Source organism: Anas acuta, chromosome 1 (assembly GCF_963932015.1).
Source record: "Anas acuta chromosome 1, bAnaAcu1.1, whole genome shotgun sequence".
NCBI lineage: Eukaryota > Metazoa > Chordata > Aves > Anseriformes > Anatidae > Anas > Anas acuta.
This window is the reverse complement of record NC_088979.1, coordinates 20229442-20250906: the sequence shown is the minus strand read 5'-3', so window position 1 is coordinate 20250906 and position 21465 is coordinate 20229442. Positions and strand designations below refer to the sequence as shown.

At 41.3% G+C, this 21465-nt stretch overlaps 1 protein-coding gene and 1 long non-coding RNA gene across 3 annotated transcripts in view; one reads left to right on the top strand and one right to left on the bottom strand.

Annotated features, from left to right (window-relative positions):
* The first annotated feature begins 11919 nt into the window (after window positions 1-11919).
* SACS (sacsin molecular chaperone) overlaps window positions 11920-21465 on the top strand; it is a 59173-nt gene continuing 49627 nt past the window's right edge. For both annotated transcript variants that reach the window (XM_068671584.1, XM_068671604.1), the window contains exon 1: window positions 11920-12150. The gene's annotated coding sequence lies outside the window, so the exon portion shown is untranslated. The remainder of the gene's footprint in view (window positions 12151-21465) is intronic.
* LOC137850997 (uncharacterized) lies at window positions 12162-16714 on the bottom strand. The gene is made up of 3 exons (XR_011092944.1): window positions 14970-16714; window positions 13641-13716; window positions 12162-13398 (listed from the first exon to the last, which is right to left on the bottom strand). It is a non-coding gene; the product is annotated as an uncharacterized lncRNA (long non-coding RNA).

The following is a 21465-nucleotide window of genomic DNA, read 5'->3' as shown; positions in this document are numbered from 1 at the left end:
CTGGTTACGTCTGCTTTGGAGGAAGAAGTCCTACCCTCCAGGCAATGGGGCAGCAGGAGAGGATGTGAATGAGAAGTCAAAGGTGTGCAGTGTCAGGGAGAAGAGGGAGGACAAAAAGCACTTTCTTTATCCCATAGCAAGATCTGGCTTTTTGGAGCAGAACCATGGTTCATACCTTATGGAAGAGAAAGAAAAAAAAAAAAGCAAATAGAGTGGTGGATAAAAAAAATCCACATCAATGTCCAAATACAGCAGCAGTGGTATTGTTTGAGTACCACACACATTCTGCTACCAAAACTCCCATCATGACCTTTGTACCTCTGTATTTTTTTTCCGTTGTTTCATGCATTTCCATGCATGAATTTTTGTCAATATATACAATTTTAAACAATATAATTTTCCCATTTCTATACTAATCCTGGTACCAACCATCATAAGCTAAGACACTGAAATACACACAAAAAAAAGTTGAAAAAGCCCATCTATCCAAATATGTGTGATCATAAATAGCTTATTAACTTGTAGAAATGCGTGTCCTATGAATAAAATTTTCATATGCTTTTCTGTCTTTGAAGCTGATATAATTGAAGTTGATGTAAACATATGGGTTTATTCAAGACCTTCTGTGTGATGCCTAAGATTTTCAGAAAAGCCTGGGCTCCTAAACCCCAATTTGTGGTTGTATATAAGCCCTATGCTGTACTTTCCGTTCATGTCAGTAGGACCCACTCAATACTAACAATTTTAAAAACTTTAAATAAGGTGGTTTAGTACAGTTTTAGCAGGCAGACTTAAGACATCTACTTCCTAATTTTTTTTCATCTAATTTTTGCAATAGTTCAATCGAAGGGGCAGTCCCTGTTTTCTAAGAAGCAAAGCATTTTAAGTGGAATTTAATGTTTGTACGAGCAGACACGCAGGAAAAAAAAAATAAAAAAATCTTGCTTCTTTGATGTCAAAACAAAGAGCTGGTGTCATGGCTAAGGGCGTGAGGCACCAAGCTGACAATTCTCATGTGCTGCAGCTTACCGCACACCCATGCTGCAACAGAAGTCCCTGCAGCACAAACCATGGTGTCCTGGGGACAGGGACAGCCCCACTACGGGCACAGCTCCTGCCTCACCACACAGCGGGTCTGCCCTGATGGCCGCTGTCCAAATGCCTGCTCCGCTCAGCATCAGAAAGCAATTCAAATGCTTTTCGTGCATGTCTTTGATCTGGAAATTTATTTCCCTCTTCAGTCACTCTTTAATGACAGGATAAGGTTTTTGCCTTCTAATCAGCCATTTACAAGGTTACTTCATTTCCCCCCGAGGTCATCTGGTGCTAAAGCTTTAGCGTTTATGAGTAGCTGCATGCAAATACACGCACTCTGCTGTGTGCATTGCAGAGCATCACCAAGGTATGTCACCGAGGCATTGAGCTGAGGTGCCTCCGTGTTCAGGCTAATTCAGCAGTTCCACTTGGTAACAGTGCTGCCCATGTACAGAACACTTCCTATTTCAGAATTAAGTAGGGTTTTTAAGAGTTTTAGGAAAATAAACATTTATATCTACTGGAATATATTTCTAATGGTGTCTTAATCAGAATTTGCAGATTTCTGAAGGCTGTAAGATAGCAGGGTACTTTGTTAAGCCAAGGCATAGCTTAAGTTTTATGTAAGCTAACGCTGTTCCCCTGGCACAGCAATGATCCTGAACGACCAGGCTGAAGTTGTGTTGGGACTCGGATGGAGGAAGAACACAGTAGGAGCCACAGTACATCTTTGCAGATGGTGCATAGAGGCTTTAGGAGACTTCACCAGGATTATAGGAGACTTAAGCAGGAAAATAGATGTCCTATTGACATCTGCCCAGGTGGAGCTTGTGGCAAGACTGGGCCTGAAACCACCTGCTTCTTGCGTTATGTGGCATCACTATGGGTAAAGGAAGCTGAGGAGCCAGATTTTCAGACACTAACAGGAATGGTGTGATGTGAATAGAGGGAGGGTATCGAAGGGAGAAGTCTGATCCTGTGTGGCATTTTCACAGGTGCTTCATTTCAAACGTGAGAACAGCCATAGTGCTGTCAGTGAATTGCTTTTGAACTGAAAATTAAGTAGAGGCTTTGTTGGACTCAGGCTGCAGTACAGCCTTGCCAAACTTAGCCCCTGGTTCTTTCTAACTGTACGACTGGGCCGACCTGTTCCTCGCCATTCCCCTCCACAGTGGTGATTAATGTACAGCAAGCAGCACTCAAAGTCTTCAAAAAATTAAATTAACAACAAAAGAAAAGACCTGTGACAGCCATGGGGATGCAGCATTGACCAAAACTAAGAGGGTTGCCCATATGCTGCCACTTGCATCGCCCTTTCATGCCGATGAATATCGCACAGATATCTGTCACTTTCGCTACCACGAATCATTAGCCATGTTAGCAATTCAGCTGGAGCACACCCAGGCCTGCAGTCATCTGGATGCCTACCAAAACGCATCTCAGAATATGCTCCAGTAAAGTCATATGGCAAGCACTGCCAGAAAAGTGCTCATCCGTTTGCTCAGGGCCCCCACTGGCACCAATAAATTTGCACTTCCATGTTAACTTTGAAAGAAGCTTTGGAGGGAAGTGAGAGTAATTGAGTTTATTTGAGGTCTGACCAGAGACAGAATGTTTTTATGAATGATTCTGAATATTTGTTCAGGGGCATTTTTTCCTATTTCTGGTTTTGTGAGGTCATTTTTAATTTTCTATCAAAACAACAGCATCAAATACAGCTTTGGTCTTTGAAACACGGGGATGTACAACTGCAATCACAAGGCTGGCACGCATGGAGTTGCAGATAATGTAGCTTTAAACACTTTGTCATCTGAAGGAACCCCAAACCCAACTGCACACGGTGATGGACAAGTGACGAGCAGAGTCTGCTCCCTGCTCCGTGTTTCCCGTCAGTGTGTTCTTATTCCCAGGGGAAATAAATTAATTGAGGGGAGAATAAAAATAAATCAAGTCTCATATTTAAATGCTCAGTTTTAGACCCCCGGGTTTGACTAAGTGGCTGGCTGGCGATCACACGGGCTGCTGCTGTGGCTGGTGCCGTGCCGAGCCCAGCCGTGCCTTCTGCGGTGACAGCGCCCCCGGCACGGTTCGTGGGGCTCTGGGGACCTCTCGTGGTGGAATCGCAGAATCACAGAGTCATTAGGGTTGGAAAAGATCTCCAAGACCGTCTGTTCCAACCATCCCCTACCACCAATGTCACCCACTGAGCCATGTCCCCAGGCACCACGTCCAACCTCTCCTTGAACACCCCCAGGGACGGTGACTCCACCACCTCCCTGGGTGACCCGTCCCAGTGCCTGACTGCTCTTTCTGAGAAGAAAATAAGTCTTGGAGCTGTCGGCCCTGGCTGCCTCCAGCAGTGCTCTGCCTGCTGGTGAAGCTGAGGGGCAGTGGGACGCGGACACAAGCAAAGATGAGCCCGGAGAAATTTAGCAGTGCAATGAGTGTTACATGATAACAGCGCTGAAAGAAACTCAGGTCCCTGGCTGTATTCTAAAAACATATTGCACAAAAACTCATGCTTTTTGAAGTAATCGGTCCCTATATTCATTCTACACATATCATTTTCCTTAACACTCAGTCCAGGAAAGATTTTCCATATCCATGGCAGTTGGAGGGACCTGCTCGTTAGCCTTCACCAGGCAGTAATCCTGCAATCCGTTATCTCTTTTTGTAACACTAGTTTTGAGGAGCCAAAAATATTTTTAGTTTTATGCATATATGATTTAGGATCTTTTAGTTTCTTCATTGCATTCTGGATTTTTTCCCCCAAAATACCTAAGCCCTGAGTTTGAAAAAAAAGAATGTAAAACACTTGCTTCTAGTGAAATTATTATTATTATTTTAAATTATGAACAGTGATTTTTTTTTTCTTGTAATAAACCTCTATAGCCATGACCCAAATTATCCCTAAATCAGTATGAAAATGTTATCATATAAAATGTACCTTCATTTACTTTTCATTGAGTTTTAACAGAAAAACTTCTAGAATATTTTATGGAAAACTCTTAGTCTACCACAGCACGTGGGTCTCTGAAGCAGGTAGCACAGGCTCCCATTTAGGTTCACCAATGGACATAAACAGACTCTCATTCTTTTTTGATCTGTTCTCATGAATGTAAAACAAAGGTGCAGTGTTTTTCTTGATTTTATCAAGAGCTACTCGTAAGCAGGGATTAAGGAGAATTTCCTATTCTGTTTCCAAAGGAATCCACTGCAGTCCTCCTGCAGAAGGTGGACCCAGCCAGGTGGACCAAGCCTATGCAGTGCCAGGGGTTCTTTCATTCCAGGAGCAGGGCTTTGCATTCATTCTTGAATCCCACAAGGCTGGACCAGTCATCCAGACTTTCTAGGTCCCTCAGAAAGGTATGAATTACTAGTCACTAGTTCCCCCTTGGGCTGGTATCATCTGCAAAATTTAATTAGAAATAGATCCTTGCATGCAGGCCATGTGTATGGCTACATGATTCCATGCAGACTAACATGAGCTCGCTGTATCCCTGCCCCAAGTGTTTCTGTGGCATCCGGCCTAAGCTAACACACTTTGCCTCTCAGCAGAGCTTAATAGCATGGGATCAGGTTTGTGCTAATCGCAGCTAAATAGCTTTTGGTTCAGAGCACGAGAAAACTGAGCTGTGTCGGCTCCAGTGTCCCATGTGAGTGTAATGCGTAAGTCCACCAAAATGCATGTTCAGTTGGCTCTGGTGGAGCTACTGAGCTGGCAGGCCTGCAAGTAGCACTCTGATAAAGTGGATCCAAACTTAGTGCTGGCCAGAAAACTGACAGTGAGAGTATTAATTACTCTGAAGTCACTTAAAGCAGTGCCAAAGAGAAATCATTATTGATCACCAAGGATGAGGACATGTTATCCTGTTTGTCTCATGTAACAGCATCGCTGATTGTCATTTCCAGCCTGACTTTAGGCATGTTGAATAATTCGCCTCCCAGACACCTATCAGCAATTATCTTGATTTTGGCAAGCTTTGGGTTTTGTGAGCACTTGCAGGCACCAGCAGAGCTGTGCATGGAGGAGTTTCCAGTTCTCTGAGTGAGCATTGAGGGAGCTGGTGGCAGCCTCACTTCCAGAGGGAATATGCCCAGGAAAGGCATGTCCAGGGGCTGATAACATCCTGCAATAACCTGAACAGATGTTGGAAGCCAGATGCTCCTCAGGGCAGAGAGGAGCTGAAGGTTAGGTGAACTGATACTCCTTGAAGAGATTCCTGTTGGCTTCCAGAGGACTCTGGTTAGACCCAGAAAAGAGGGAAAGTAGCAAAATGAACAGACGTGAAGACAATCTGTGTATTTATACGAACGACCAGATTAACTGCATAACTTCTGCTCACCCTTATCTTGCAACCACTGAAGTTTATAAAAAAAGAGTGGGCATTATCTCAGTAGCTGGTGTTGCTGACAGCCTGTAGTCTAAACAAGCGGAGCAAGCACCAGCATTAAAGTTTCATGTTCCTATAGAGAAGCTGGAAATGTACTGCAGTGCTGCTAGAGGAAACTTAGAAACAATTCTGGTACAAACCCATTGGGCAATCACTGCCTGGGCCTCAGGAGTGAGATGTACCCTTGACAGAAAGAAGCTGTCAGAGTAGCTGCTAGAGCTGGCACCCCGTGGATTCAGGTTTTTCTTGCACACCCATCCTAGGTGGCTAACAGCAAGGAAGCTATTTGAGGGGATGGGTCTGCTAGGCAGGCTTTGGGTCAAATCACAGGTTGCTAGGAAGCATGAAGCAGCTGCTGAGTGCACCTGCGAATAGTGCCATTGAGCTATTGAACCTGAGGGTTGTGACAGCATCAGAGGTAGGGGCAACATCAGAGGAAATTTGAGACCCTCTAACTGATTTCAGCATGATGAGAGGGAAAAGGAGAAGCATAGAATAAGGGAAAAAGAGGAAAAAAAGGTTTCAATTTAAAATTATTTAGTGAAAAATACCACAGAGGTCAGAAATAAAAGGCTGCCCACACTGACTTGTAGGTCAAGCCTAAACACACACACACAAACATCAGAGAGAAAAGAAAAAAAAAAAAAGTGAGTAGCTCTTGGGCCAAGCAAAAAGCAGATAAGGGAAGATGAATAAGATTTTCCCCATGACTGAATTGTCTGATAGTGAGACCAATATACTGGTGCCTGACAGATGAAATGGGAGGTAAAAGGCAAAGCTGGCTATCCAGGAGGTTGTGGAAACTGATTTAGGTAGGAAAAATGAGTAGCTCTTTTCTGAATGTGAAATTAATAGTGTCTAGTAGCCTAAAACCCTCTTTTGCTTCCTGTTTTTTTTTTTTTTTTTTTATCTGTGGGTATTTCTGATCGTCAGTCATAATTTTTCTTCACTTTCTTTTTGATGAACAAGTTAAGCGGGTTTAACTTCTTCTTTGAAGATGAAGATTATTTTTCTAACTGTTGCTAGGGCTCCTCTGAATCTGTTCTCTGCATCTTTTCTGCATCCTGAGAGGAGATCAGAATCACACAGAGTATCGCAGACAGCTCTCACTCTCCAAAAGCTTCATATTTTCTGTCTTTTGTAGATCATGCTTTCCTTCTTCATGGTCTCACAACAACAGCAGATAAAAATTGCCAACAACAATTATGATGATTAGCAAAATAATTTTTATCTTTTTGAATAAAATATATATGAATATATACATATGAATACAAATTTAAAATATATTTTTATATTTACACCTTAGTTAATACATATTATTATTTATAATATTAATTAATAATCTTTTTATTTTTTTATTTATTTTTTTTATTTTCTGACTGCAGGATGGAGACAGAATGTGGGCTCATTGACACTGCAGTCTGACTCATGCTACCAGTCTGCCTTCAAGACCCAGTTTAACACTCCTCATTTCACATTCTTCTGTTCTGCAGTGATCTCTGGAGAGCAGATTCAAGAGTGCTATCTGTTTTCCACAGGTTTACTTATATCTGCTGAGATGCATGGAAATTGTTACATGTGAATCATTTCACCCTTCTCTCCTGGGTCTACTCCCTTGGTGTTTAAATCATGGCAGATAACGAGTCAAAGATGACTCTGCGCTGACTGTTGAACACCACGCGTAATGCTGGATCATAGCTAGCTAAGTAGCTACCACTACTTAGAGGAAACATCTCACCTAGGGAATATCCTTTCATAAATAAACCATGACTGGATGTGACACAGCTGTGAGCTGATTAGTGAGGAACATCCTGAAAATGCATAAAGCTAATTCTATGTCCCTTTTCAAACACTTCCCATAAAGCCCTGCCATGGTAAAACAAAGAAAACAAGCTCATAGCAGGAAAAGCTGAATTGGTTATTTGCATTGCTGTTCACCACAAAAGAGGTAAGGGAAATATCCATGCTGGCATCCTTCCGGACAGAAACAACCATACAGGATGGCTAACTTAAAGTGAAGTATGTGTAGAAAAGATTATAGGAGAAGTAAACAAAGAGTAACAACTTACTGGGGCCAGGTGTTTTACCCAGACATTATCAAAGAGAATCTCATTTAAGAACTCAACAGTGAAATGCCTGAAAGACTGCTTATGCTTGTAATTTTTTGTTTCAAATTCCTTTGGTTCCCCAAGGGCTGGGAAGTAACTGAAGAGACCAGTTTTTAGAAAGAGTCCCAAGAGGAAACAGAGAAACTACAGACTGATATATACAATATCTGAACAGGACACTTTCAAAAGATCTATAATAAAGAATAAAATTGGAGGACAGAAATAATTATGACACTGGGCAGAAGTCATCTGTAAATGCAAATAGTGCCTTTCAGACCTACTTGAACAGAGAGCAGAAGTGTGCAGGGATATTGGAAATCCCATAGCTGCTTCTGCACAGCTGGCTTTTTTGCTCTTGGTGTGAAGTTCTGTCTCTCCATCAGTGTTGCCAGTATTAATTACAGAACAAGCTCGCCTCCTGAATTTCAACACGTGGAGTCAAAGCCATCTCTCCATCATCAGCTGCTGCCACCTGCCTCCATGAAGCAGGGAGGTCTGTGTGCACGTCAGTGGTTAACGCACCGAGTGCCCCGGGTAAATGGGGTCAGTCAGGCTGCACGGCTCCGACTGGGCTGCATGCCATCAGCTGACAGCTGGCATTTGCATTTTAGTTAGAGAGTGAATATGTTATGATCATTGTTTTAATTTCCTTGCCTGGAATTCTTTCTTGATCATCCAGTCTCTTCATGACTTGTCCTACCCAGATGATATATTAAATTCTGCATTGCCATGGAGGTACAAATGCACCAAAACATGTTTTTCTTATGATTTCATGAATATTTGAAATATATATGTATATATTTTAATGATGAAAAGTATTATTAATGAAAAAAGTATCATGTCAAGCTAATCTGAGACTAAATCAAAGTCTCAAAGTACTGTACGATTCCACACCATTGATGGTACCAAAGATAATGGCCCGGGCTAACCACATACCAATCACACTGTCTCCAGAAGATCAGACTGGTATTTTAATCACCCAAATGTTAATAGCCTGGCCTCTCTGGCATTATAATTGTTATTACACTAATAGCCCAGGCAAGATGGTATTTTAATAATCCTGGATCACAGCCTAGAACTGTCAATTTTTAACATTTCTGTCTTTTTATCAAGGCTACCAAGAGGTCTACCTCAGATATCATCAGTTACAAAATACAGAAATTTCCATTTTAATTTAAGAAAGGATCAAACTTGGGAGCATTTGCACTCACTGTACCAGATACTCTTCAGTCAGATTGCCTCTTTCCCCTCATTCTCTTCTTAAAATTTCTCGTCTCTTCTGCCCCTTCAAACCTCATGTGAGTCCTTTGCAATAGCCAGGCCACACTCTGTTGGTGTTTATTGATCTAGGCATTACAGTATTGCTCTGTGATCTTACTACAGCATCTAACCAATACAGTCCCAGATATTTAACCTCATACGATAGCAAAGCTCTCACTACTGTTGATATTATAAGAAATTAATTTAGATTGTCAACACTTCTCTTTGTCTTTAAATTTCACTCATCAGTTATCTGTTGAACACTCATTCAGTTCAATGAGCCCTCTAAATCTTCACTGCTGCACTGGGCACATCGTGAGCAGATGGATTTGGCAAGCTTTATGGCCAAGCCTCATTTTTGTCCCTTTTAATTTGAGGCTGGGAACACATGGGGCTGAGAAGACTGATTGAGAGGAAACTGACAGTTTTCCTCCAACAGCTTGCAGTGCCTGGAAAAATTTAATCAAATAGTTTGTGAATTTGAGCTCTCTTTATAAAAAATGAATTGTGGTTAAGATATTGGATTTTGCTTCATATTTCTGATAGCAGCTGGGTCACCTCTTCTGAGATTTTCCATGGAGTTAAAGCAGTTAAAGCTCCCTTGTAACTTCTGATCTGTGTCTATGATGTAATTGAAATATGTCATGATTTGAGGAGGGATTCAGCTCCCTCATTAACGTGGTTTGCGAGGACTGGAACCTTTGCTCAGCATGGAGGGCTTTGCAGTGGCACAGTGCATCAGGGCCTAAGCACAAGCATGTGGTTTGGAAGTCCAGCTCTCCCGCAGCTATTCAGGGAGGAGGGAGGTGAAATGCAAGAGGCAGAGAAGAATGGTCCTGGCTGAGAGAGCAGGTAGGTGAACTTCAGGAGCCATCTACCCTACAGGTAATCCATGAGAGTAGCCAGCTGCACCCCACCAATGACCAAAGTTGTGCCAGATGCAGCAGTGTCGATGAATCCTCTAATATGACTGTGATTTTCACAGCTGAGATGGTGAATTCATCAATCAAATGCTTATTTTGGCCTTCGTTTTTAAACATCCCTGGAGGGGAAATTGGCCCTTCACCTGCGTCCCACCAGGAAGCCCAGCTGCTTCTCCAGTGGTGGTACTGAGACAGAGGGCTGGCTGCCTCAGGAGATCTTCTGTCAGGAGATCACTGATGAGACTAACAGCTCCCAATCCACTTTTGCACTGTAGAAAGTGAATTTCTTCAAGCCTGCTGCTTAGGAGGGATTTGAGCACTTTGTGAGAGCATTTTCCAAACGCTCTCCTTTCCATGACCCCATTGCCTCCTATCATTGCGATGCCTCCTCTGTCACTCATGGCTCAGTTCCCACAGGTGTGGGATAAATAGGGATTTTTCCTGCCTGCAGGGTCTGACACTGACAAGCCACCCTGCCGACGTACATGGCTGTGGCCTACACACGTGCCCTGCTCGGGAGCAGGGCGGCATTCCCGGCGTGCCACCGTGGTACAGACGATGCTCTGAACTGCTAAACTTAGGAACGAGGCGACAGCTGGGTGAGATCATTGTGCTGCAGGAGCTTATCCAGTGGGGTAATGCTTTGGCGACTGGCACAGCATGTTTTCATGGCCAAACAGCCCCGTCTGCCTGGTTACAATGCGCTTTTGTTTACTTGAACTCAGAGAGGATTTCTTATGTGACCGTGGCGAGCTTTGGTAGAGCTGAGGTGTGATCACCATAAAAATGTGTTTTCTATGGTCTCTGTGTGACAAAAAGCAACACTGTAAGGCCAATTTTCTTGCTCACTTATGCTCAGCACCTTTCACAAACAGGGCTCTACCTGTGAGGATGTTGGCCTCCTCTGCTAAACTGTTTGTAAGTAAACTCTAAGCCTTATGATAACACAAATAATTTTGTTTACCATCTGAAATATTTTAACATGAAAAATAAGAAGCAGACTTCTATTCCTCGGGAGATTAATATCCTTTCACACAATGCTGCAGGCACTCCTTAATGTTTGCAGCATTGCTCTAACCTTCAACATGAGAGAAGTCAGCCTCAGCTTCTTGGCAAGGAAACAGTTTTTTTAAGCAAAAGCAGCAGAGTCATAGTAAAGTCCAGGAATTCTCCAAGAAGGAGCCCTCTGCCTGTACAAAGCTGCAATACCGCCGTGTTTTCTTGGTTGTTTTATACACCTTTGCAGGTGTTACCCTGTAGACAAGCTAATCCTGGTGCATCTTCATGCAGCCAAGGGCTGCTTAGGGAAAAGAGAGCTCCAGGATCCCTCAAAACCCTCAATTTCATACTTTTAGCCAGCTCTGAAGCTCTTGTGAAGTGCTACATTAGTATAATATTTTAAATAGAAACAGAGAGAGGTCAGATGGAAGTGTTTGTGGTGGTGGGTTGCTGGACCCTGAGATCACCAGTTCTTCGGAGGTCTGCTTTATGCTCGGTTGAATACGAATAGGAATAGGAATGCAAAGGAGCTAAGTTTTAAAATATGTAAGTGCTTTAAAATGTGCCAACTTGGAAAAGAGGAGAGCAAATCCAGGATGCTCCTGGTAGTACACAGACCTCTGAGTATTGATGTAATCAGCACTGAAGAAATTAATCTCCTGGAGTCCTGAAGAGTGCAAGCATTACACACTGGTGGTGGATGAGGGAGGCTGAAGCAGAACAGCAGGGGTATTTATAAAGCTGCTCCACAGACAGAGGTTTTCAGAGGGAACTTCTTCAAATTGTGACCATTATAAATGTAAACATTCTCTGACACAGCAGGATAGCTCAAACATGAAATAGATATAAAATCTGTTATTTCTCTTGTATAAGCTGAAAGAAATGCAAAAAGTGGAGAAATAGTGTGTTGAAATAGCAGGAAGTAGATTTGAATTAAACAAAACAACAAAATCCCAAATCAGATCTGTTACAGGAGATATTTACTTCAATTACAACTTATGCCTCGTGTTGCCTTTCTTCAAAAACATGTTTCCTCGTCCTTCTGCCTTGGTATCCTCCTTTATTCTATGACTACTACATGCCTGCAGTTTGTATTGTGCTGCTGAAACCTGAGATCAGTCAGGACCATATCTCTTTAAAAAAAAAAAAAAAAAAAAAAAAAAGGAAAGAAAGAATAACCCAGGGCTGGGAAGGGGGAGCTAGAGCCTCTGCTGCATTGGGCTGCTCGGATACATTGAGGCTGCAGCAGTGGTCACGCATCCCTCCGCAGCTTGCTGATTTTACAAAAGAGAGGGGAAAAAGATCGTCTTGCATTACAGATGCTGTCAAACACAAGCAACCAGTGGAAGAAATGGCACAATGAGCAGACGAGCATGTGGAAGCAGTTTATGAAGGAATAGTTACGTTCAGAGCTTTGTCTCAGCCGATGCTGTAAGTACGCGCTCGATCTCAGATCCCATGGCCACTGCAGTTGTCTGGGGGAGATGTTTACGGGTATCCTGATGCCCTGTGAGGTGTTTCACGGGTATCCTGATGCTCTGGGAGGTGTTTCACGGGTATCCTGATGCTTTTAGCACTCGCAGTTGAGGAAAGCATTGGCTGTGTCACATTTAGCAGCGTATCGAGCCTAATAACGGCACCCTCTGTCTCGACAAGCTTTTGGGGTGACTGACGAGCTGCAGTGCACTGGCAGGGTGGGTGAAGCCCAGGACTCTGCACATGAGCTGCTCTCCTTGCCGGGTGGCTCTCCTGGGCTCCCCTCTAGGCGTGCCAGCAGCATGCTGCAGTACCCCCCTCCCTGGACACAGGCCTCCCTGAATAGCAGCATCGCCTTCAAGCACGGGGCTACACAATACATTTTTCTCACGTCACAGTGCCTGACCTGATTTCCAAAAATTCTACAATTATTTGTTACACAAGCTTACTTCATGCCAAGTGCTCTATTCTTAATTTTCATTACGTATGCAGTTGTAGAAAGCTTATGAAATTCCAGCTGCTTTGTGTGTTACCTTTGGTAGGCTGGGTCTTAATGTAGCTCTTGCTAAGAGAGTGCCAAGTATGATTTATTACTCAAAGGAATGAATGTTTTCCTATCTTTTGTTTTATTTCTGGTTTAAGAATATGTATGGATTTTTAAATGTAAACACTTGTGCTTATGGAAATCCAGTGTCTTGCTCTCTGGCAGATGATTTAATGCCTTTTGTTCTGCATCTGCTGGGACGATCTAGTACAGCTTTAAAACCAAGTCAAAAAGCAGAGCTATGAGCAAGTTTATTGCACTGTGTTTCTCAGCAAATTGTTCAGTAACCAGGCAACATTTCTTTATTGTGGCTAAAACTATGCATGTAGCTAAAACTAAGTAATGAGTATTTCCCTTGTCCTTTTACAAGAATATCAGTTTTGCTTTCATCTGTCTAAGCACTGTGTAGGGCCACATTGATTTGTTCTGAAACAAAGGTTATCATCTATTTGATGGCCTCTGCAGTTGCAGCTCGGTACCTAACCAGCTGCTGCAGAAACTGCTGGAGATCTCATGCCAGTAGCAGGGGAGGTAACAGAAGGGTAGATGTGATGAGCAACCTTGGTGGCGTGTTATGGAGGACGAGTAGATGATTCAAGGAGGAGTCTTCTGTGCATCTCTTCTGGGACCTAGCTGAACCACAGCTCCTGGTGCTGGTGCTGGCAAGTAATAACACACTCATGACCCTGTCCCACTGGGAATGTCAGACAGATCCTCCCATATACTGGGAAACCTATCATGCTTTTGGTGTTATCTGCACCTCATGTTTTCAGAGGTATTACAGAGGTATTGTGACTGTCACCGGTCATTTGCAAAACAACTTCTTATTGCTTGCTATCAAAAACTGAATTATAAGAGGCCCAATTTAGCCCTCGATTAGCTTACAACAAAATACCATTACCTGAGGATTGCTCCAGCTGGGAATGTGAATGGTGAGGCTGTGGCATTGTCAGTGTTCACTCTCATCCCTTCCTCTCCTGTGTAAAGATTGTCACCAACACCACGTAACATCTCTAGTTAGAAGCAGAATTTCCAAAGATTAAGAGAGCAATCATTTGCTTTGTCACTTGAGGGTTATATGAATACAAACAGAATGCAAAAACCCAGCCTCATATAGAGAATTTCTGTTCCCATACAGAAAATGTGCAGGACCATGACATAATTCAATTAGATAAGATTGTTTTGTAGACTGCTTACTGTTGTGTGAAGGCAGTGGGAAAAGTTCAGCTCCTGTGTACTTCCATTGTTTTCAGCAGAATTACACTGGGGTGGATTTGGTATTTTTGGGACCAACTGGAGAACCTTTTCTTTCTGTTCCTCTTTCTTTATTGTGCTCCCGTTTCTCAGACTTTTTTTTTTTTTTTTTTTTTTTTTGTGGACTCCAGGGCATTCATACAAAAATAATATGAAGGATGTAAGTGCCCAAGTTAAGAGCATGCTTGCCTACGGCTCCCTGTAAAGCATGGGGGCACTTCCCAGCAAATTGATAGACAGCATGCCAAAAATTAGCCAGTTGTCCTTGTGCTCACAGTGTTTGGGATCTGTTTGGACCCTACTCTCAAAAGCTCTGCTTCTAAAATATTACATTAGATTTTTTGTTAAAATACGTGGAAGAGTCATTTCTTGTAATCCAAAAGATCATTTTCTTGAAGAGTTTAACAGTGTCATGCTACCCAGTTTGCATGAATCCTTGGGATAACACAATAAATTAAATTGTGAGGAAAAAATACTTGTTGGATTTTGAAGCATTTGATCTTTTGGAAGATTTATTTTTTTTTTAGAAATAAGCGCTAATTAGTTCAGTGATAATTTTTTTTTTTTTGTTATATGCACAACTATTCAGCTATGATTTCTGCCCCAGCTAAGAAATATAAGTTGAACATTAATTTGGTACAGTAGCTCTTCTCTGTATATTGTATTCAGATTTTTCTTATCGGTATGTACTTAATGGGTACATATGCATTTTACCAGCCTTGAACTAAATCTCTAAATGAGGTGGTCTAGTTTATTAACATTTTTCTTTCTTTTGGCCATCTCAGTGGTCACACTTTGGAATTTTTGGCCAGTATCTCTTTTGTTTTGATGGAGGTAAAACAGCTGTGTGATGAAGGTTTCACACTGCCTGTGAAGACCTAAATATGTTCATACACATAAAAACAAACAAACAAACATGAAACCATAAAGGTCAGACTAGAAATAAATGAGGCCTAGGTGTTTTCTCTAAACTTACCTTTAGAAATTGTCCAGAAATTCTGGTGGTGGGTGATGATTATACTCAGGACATGATGGAGCAGGTGTTGCGAGCTCTTCTGGTAACCTCCCAGGAGGGCATGAATATGCCCAGGCTCCTCTCAGCTGTAGTGTTTGGCTTCTTTTTCCTTACAGGAGAATGTTATATGTGGTTGCATATCCTACTCCCCACCTGTCTGAGGTGACACAGATGGCAGAAAATTGCTAAGGTCTGAGCTTTACTTCTGGGCTTCCACAAAGAAGGAAATAATAACATTAGTATTCAAATCACCAGTTTTAGCAGAAGCTTCACTGAAGCGTCTTGTACCTCACAGAATTGTTTTAGGTCAGGCTAATAGATCCAGCTGTCTCTTTGCTAGTTGTATATGGTACGTGCTGGAGCTTTGCAGCACTAACAGCAAAATCACTCTCAGGTTTTTACCAGTGTAAGCTGAGATCCTCAGGAACATGACAGCAGGTTCAGAGCGGTCTGATGTGTTTTATAAGAAGGCACCAGCTGTCGATGAGTCCTGTTCCATAAGATCATTCACACTATGAAATAAATTGCAAATGTCAGGAGATGTCTAAAACCCATGGGGATAGAAGGGGATTTGCAGCCCACTGCTCTCAATGCTTGCTTATGCAACCTGTGCTTGCCCCATAAACCACCCCATGTAAATCTTTCCCTTCCTTCTTGCATTTCTCCCTTGATATAGTTCTTTTTGCTTCCTCCCAGGCCAGTTGCTATATGAATTACCTCTTCTGATCTACTCTCATTAGTTTTTCTGTAACAGAAATGTCCCTTTCTTTCCCCAGTCCTCCAGCAGCATCTCACATTTTTCCTACTCCCCAAGGGTGAATTTGGAAGCACTAACCATATCTGTGCTGCTCAGTAAAAGAGCCAGGAAAGAAAATTCTGCCTCCTTTGTGTTCTCTGGTACAGCCAAGCTCAGGGCTGAATTGGGAGCAGCACAAATGTGTTGAGCCATGGTCTCTGTCTAGAGCAGTCCATGGGCAAGAGACATAACAGGCTGTGCACTGTAGGGTGCTCTCTTCACAGCAGAATTATGTGGACTCTCTTTCCAGGCACTAACAAGTAATTTTGACCTCATAACCTTTATATTCATATAGACTGGCATTGGAAACCTGGATCCTGGTATAGGTTTATATTACCCCAGCAGTCCTATGCCATGGAGTATCTCAGCCTACCACAGTGCAGATACATCAGAGCAAATTAGATTTAAGAGCTGAAGAAATTAAAAGTGCTTTACAGTTTGCTTTGGCTACTTCTGTCAGCACTGAGACTTTAAATCTCTTTAAATCATATTGGTTGTTAATTTTTATACAACTTATTTCTATCTACACTTAGAGATTTCTCCCAAACAACAGTGGTAGAGTTGAAAACTCATCACTCTGGGACATAGAGAATTATATACAATAAATTGTTTGGTTGCATATGTTAGAGAGCACTACCTTACTGCAGAAAAATGGATTATTAGACCTGAAAGGGCATTTTCATCTCTGCTGTGATGCCACAAAAACTGATTTATTTCAATTTCTCATTAGCTATGACAGGGATGATGTCAGACAAGTTGTGCATGCTCTGTCTTATAAATAATAAATGAGAAGGACCACGTCTCCTCTTTCTTTAATGCATTTGTTTTATAGCTGGATAGAAAAGGCACCAGCCTGCTTTATGGAGGATAATGGATTAAAAAGAATTGCTCAGACACGACTGAAGGTATTGATCCTGGGGGGTCCTGCTTATCACCCTTTGTCTTGTTCTCTGGCATCTCTCTCACCATGTTGTAAAATACTACCTTGATTAAGAGGAATAAAAATAGGATCCTAAAGTATTCTAAAAAAAAAAAAAAAAGGGGGAACAAGGTACACGTTATTTTTTTCTTCTAATATAAGATAATATTTTTATAATATAAAAATCTTCCAAATACCCTATCAGTTGAACTTCATTTCTTAATTTGTGATTTAGTAGCTCCATTCTTAAATATACTTCTCTTTTACTTCTTTGTTTCTCATGCAGTACTTGCAGAATGAGATTTGTTGTTATAAGCATCTCATTAATCATAATTTTCACTAATAGGGTGCTGTTTAATCAAGTAGTTCAAACTACTCTGCAAACACTCATGGATGTATGAAGATACTTATGTTATCCCTGTTGCTTAATATAGCTCTTTGAATAATGCTATTTCTGTTTCAGATGCTGAAATGTCCATGTTCATTTCAGTCATTTGCCTTTCCAAATGTTTTAATTAAGAAAAACAGCCTAGAAATACCTGTTTACAAAATAATATCTTGAATTGGGCATGTTGTGAAGCAACAGAAGATAAGGAAGTGATGGCAAATCATGGGCATGCCAAATATTGGCAGAGCTCTCCTAAGAATATATTTCAACAACAGTTGCTGTCATGAATGGCACCGGCTAAACATGCTACATTTCCATGCTTTCATAACGATTTGCAGCATCAGCAAAGGAGTGAACTATTCTCAGATGTGTAAAGATTTTCTCCCCACCATCTTGGCATCCCGTATTTAGCCAAGCCTCTGTGTTAATCTCCTTGCTTCTGCAACGTTTGGCATTCCCAGATGTAAATTTTCAGCATATTGTGCCCCAGTTTAGAGTCAAGTCCTCCTGCTTACACAGGAGACATAAATATAGATAAATTCCCGACTTAAAAGCATACTAGTCGTAGGCAGAAAATGCCATGCCATTTGTCTTCAATTTTGGCCAACAAATGCCATAGAGTTGAAAATACTTTTGGTCATGCCTGTCAGACTCTATCCATACTTAGAGAAGTATGTCATGATCTTAAGAGCCTCTTCTTGTTGCTTTTGTACAGAATTCAGTTTGGAGGACCAGGAGAGAAGGAAGGCAGTTGTTTACTTTTGATTAATGTCAGTAACTGGAAATAAATTTCAGCCTTGCAACAGACACCTCAGGAGGATATATCAGTTGGTCTGAACAACACTGTGTGTCAGGTAGATGAGAAGCACTTGTTGGGGCTGTTCTCACTATTGAGTCTGTTTCTGAAGAAGTTTCCTTTACTTTGCAGGAAAATTGGCTTGTCTGCAATATATAATTTCTTTGAAGAAATGAGTCCACCTGCAAGTTACCTACATTTTCATATTTGCCTGCCTTTCTCCTTGACAGCAGTTGTGGAGGCATGCAGCATTGTCTGTGATAGTAACTTTATGCTATAAAAGCGTTATTTTCACACAACTTAACTGTCATTATTTGAGGCCTTTTGATCTAAAAAGAGCCCTCCCCTCCCATCAAACCTCTCCCAGACCTGTTAAGACCACAGGACTGTGAAATGGGGTGCAGAGAAGACCTGGGATAAGGTGTGTGCACTGGGTCTGTAGCCTAGACCTAGCGTGCTTCTGATATTGAGCATATGTGAGTCAGTAAGCACCATCTAGATAGGGGAACAAGTCCTGCGTTTGGATCTTTATGGACAGGATGGGAATATTTCCCAACCTTTCTGCTCTGCTGTATTGCTGCCTCTGACTTTATTTTTTTTTGCAGAAAATGGATTTGCTGTCTGTCCTGGATCTTAAAGGTTACAGCATCCTTCTCTGTGCCTTTCAGTAGTCACTGTCCTTCCCTGCTGATACTGACCCAGTTGCTGTTGTGCATATGATTTTCCTGACGTGCCAGTAGGGTAATGCTGCCCTACTCTATGCTTTTATTGGTTCCTCTCTTTTCCTAAGCATCAAGCATAAGCTGTCTATCCTTACTTTCTAACCGTTTGCAACCCTGACACACAATCTTCTGTCATGATCTTCACTGTGAAGCTGACCTACCTTTTTGATTGACCAATGATGTCAATCTCAAGTGTTTTTCTCTCTCTCTCTTTTTTTTTTTTTTTTTTTTTCCCCGACTGAACACCTAAGTAACTTCTCCCACAAAATGCCAGGGGTTGCTACATGCTGATCTGAATCAAGTGTGGATGATGATGAGGGACTGCACAGTTTGTGTTTGAAACCACATTATGCAATGTACCCATATGTCCCTACCAGCTGGTGCTAATGGCGAGTAAGGAACTTGTAGATGCCTTTATCTCCTCCTTGCCTATCCTCATTACTGTCCTTTCAAAAATATCTTAGATAACTTGTTTGGTAATAAAATATGAAAAACAGACAAGCTTTCAGCTACATCAGTGTTGTGGCAACTCCATGTCCTTTCTAACAAGTATTGTAGGCTTTGTTTCTAGGACTGATTTTGGGCTAGATATTAAGTATTGCAACTCTCATTAATAGGGGATTGGGAATGACTTTGATGGGTGTTTTCTGGGACACCAGGCAAGTCTCTACACTTCAAGCAAGCCATGTTTTACTCAAGTAGTGTGACAACTACATATCTGAGTTTCAAGTAATAACCAGTCATACTAAATTTACATACATAAATAACCATAACATGTATGCCAAGCATTAGGTATAAGTTACTGTAAATCTGATGCTGCTTGGTTTGTCTTAATGGCCACAGGCTTTACTGGTTATGTCTTGGGATGAGATGGACAGTCTCCAAAGCACTTCAAAGATGATGCTGAAGAGGTTGTCTTCAGTCTTCCCCAAGTGCCACTGGCTATCACTGGAGTTTCCATACACCTTTTACATAGGTGAGGACTAGAGTGGCTTAAAGTATTAGGACTTCTTCTCACAGGTGTGGCTTGTTTGTTCAGGTTGGTGTTCTGTATTTTGCAGACTGTTGCTGATTACATGATTCCTTCCATCAGTTGCAGATTGAGTACCTTTATCTTAGTTTTGATAGTTTTATGCAACTATACCAAGCAAATAGCTGTTACAAAATATTTTGCTTCCTGACCTACGTCAGGCAGTCCTGTGGTATGTCTGGGTGCAAGGCAAACACAACAAAATCAACTACATCAACACTGAAATTCCCTGCCAAGCTGACTGAACAAACTCATCTGTCTATATTAGGTTGCTAGATAATGTACTAGGCCTGCAATTTGTTCATATCATCATTCTCTAAAAGCCAGATCATCATATTATGCACAACTGAGAGAGTGATCTTCTGTTTTAGGAGACTACACTGAAACAATTTTTGACTTAATATATCCATCCATTTTTGTTTTAGTCTCATACGTTTAGCGAATCTGAGATGCATGACTGAGCTTTAAAATAAAGCTTTGTTGACAACACCGTAGTATTCCCAAATCATGAGTAGAAAATTATTTTGTTTTATCTAATTTTTCTGGAGAAATTAGGAATGCATTCAGTGACCCACAGGTCAATGAACTCAGTTGCTACTAGATAAGAGGGCAGATGTGAATTTCAGTTAGGAGCTTCTCCCCACCCCTTACCAGCTGCTAGTTTCCAGATACACAAAATTAGATGCTGTCAGCTTAGATGTCCCAAGTGATTTCCAGGGCTTGGCTGTGCACTGCTGGGTTGGAAGGGATCTCCTGGAAGAGGGCAGCGCTCTGATGTTGTATTCTGTGAGATCCTTCTTTGGAGGGAAGCTGATCAGCCTCCAAAGCTGACAACTCTCTGCTTGCTTCTCCTTTTGGAGGGCTGCCTGGGAACCACAATGCTTTTATGATTAATTTTCCCAGCCCTCCCAGGCTAAATTTATTCTGGGATAATTTAAACCCATGTATTTTTGTACCCACATGATCTAATAAGTTAAATAGGACTTCTTCCCTTCCTGTGCTCATCCATCTTAAAAAAAAAATAAAAATCCATCCAGCTTTAAAAAAAATAATCTCACCTTTTCTCTGCTATCTTCTTCATTCTGCTTGATTAAAGAGGCTGGTTTCTCTTAGTCTCTGCTTAAAAGATAGGCTGTTGATTCTCTTGGTTGTTCTTGTGGTCTTAAGTCATGTCTTTGGGGATCTGTCATTAGATTCTCATAAGCATCTGCCACACAGCTGGTTCTATATCTACCATTCTTGTAATAATTTCCACCTTCTCCTATTCAACTGATGTTTTTCGAGGTGCTTGGTGTTTCTAAACTTCAGAAGGTGAGATTTATTCTTTTCATTTTCTCTGGAAAAATATATTTTCAATAGAATATATTAAGTTGACTTTGCATATTTTACTGATTTTTAATTCATTTTGCATTCGCTTTCATGTCTTTGATTAGTCTTTCATTTCTGAGGCTTTGCACACTATTGTTATTGCACAAAGGATGTGCAGTTGCCCAAAACACTTCTTCCCAGTCGTATAGTGGTAACTGCAGTTTGATTTATTTAAAATATTTCCTACTAAAACTTGATTTTATGTTCTAGAGTACTTACACAGAAAATCTGGTTTTGAAGGTGAAATCAGACTTACTTTTAAAACATTGTGTGAAATGATACTTTTCCATATATATGCATTATTTATGATAATTTGTGTGAAATGATACTTTTTCATATATATGCATTATTTATGATAATTATTTCGAATTGGATTTAATTAAGAGATAAGATTATTTTTTCTATTTTAGGCATTTGGACAATTATCTTGTGATCATC